This window comes from Phalaenopsis equestris, unplaced genomic scaffold (genome assembly GCF_001263595.1).
Source record: "Phalaenopsis equestris unplaced genomic scaffold, ASM126359v1 Scaffold000024, whole genome shotgun sequence".
Lineage (NCBI taxonomy): Eukaryota > Viridiplantae > Streptophyta > Magnoliopsida > Asparagales > Orchidaceae > Phalaenopsis > Phalaenopsis equestris.
Window position 1 is genome coordinate 699,569 of NW_018164466.1, and position 1,263 is coordinate 700,831.

Genomic DNA, 1,263 nt, shown 5'->3' on the forward strand with positions numbered 1-1,263 from the left:
TTTACTTTTTTAAAAGTAAATATAGTTATAGTTTTTATGTGATTTGAAAGATTTGGATGGTATAAATGTAAAAAATAAGGTTTTGGTATTAGATATGTAAATATATAATAATATGGTGGTAGGTATGTTAATGTCCTTTTTATTATTCATCTTGTTTGTGGTGTAGACGAGTTGAGCCGAGCTTAATATTTAAACAAGTGGATTTGATTGAGACGAGATTATTATGATAGAATTGGTTAAAGAAACAATTCTGTTGTGCCGATGTTTGTTCACAGCTGAATGGGTAAAAAAGCTTGCATTATGTTGATGACTGCAATTTTCCACGATTGTTGGATGGATAGTTGGCTGTAAAGAACATCGAGACACAAATATATTATTTTGTTCAACAACATGAATTTGCTTGCAAATTAAAATAAGTAGGAAAAAGAAGCAAGAAACATAGAACTACAAAAATTTTATTGTTATTTCTTACATATTTGGCTTGGCAACAATGAAAGTTTGGGTGATAAACATTTTTTGACTCTCACGTTATGTTTATGCAAATAGTTTGCACTAATTCAATGAATATTCTTTTACCGAGATGGTGTAAGCATGTTTACTTTAATGAAGGTGTTACTATTTATGCAACTCAGCATTTTTTTGCTTCGATGAGACTCCTTTCTTTACTTGCATGAAAGAAAATTGACTATCTGATTATGGTAGATACAATACATTATTGTTGAAGCAAGTTTTTCCAAGTAGATTTTTTAACAAGCTATGATGATGCCCTTTGGGTTGTTGGTTTAGAATTGGAAAGTTGGGTGAAGAAAATATGTTTTATGGTTTATGGTCCTTTGGGTTATCTTTGCTAGCATTGGTTTAGAATTTCTAATATGCTCTATGTGTTCCAAATTTCAATTGGTTTTTACTCAAATACGGTGGTACTATAATAATAAAGAAAAAGAAAAAGAAAAGGTTTCATAAATGATGGTTATATGAAAAACACATTTATGTTTCACCCATAGACCAATATATATTTTAATTCATTATCTTTTTTGAATTTTGTTTACATGTGCATATTTCAAATTCTAAGTGCCTCATTTTCAGTCATAGTGTCATCTAACAATCCGTTGATATGACAGTAAATAGATGAGTAAATCCAAAGACTCTGGTTCATCGGCTATGTGAGATAGAGAGACTACGAATATTTTTTGTGACTTATGCGTGAGAGAAGTCGAATTGGGAAATAGACCCACAATTTTTTTTAATAAAGAAGGTTGGCAT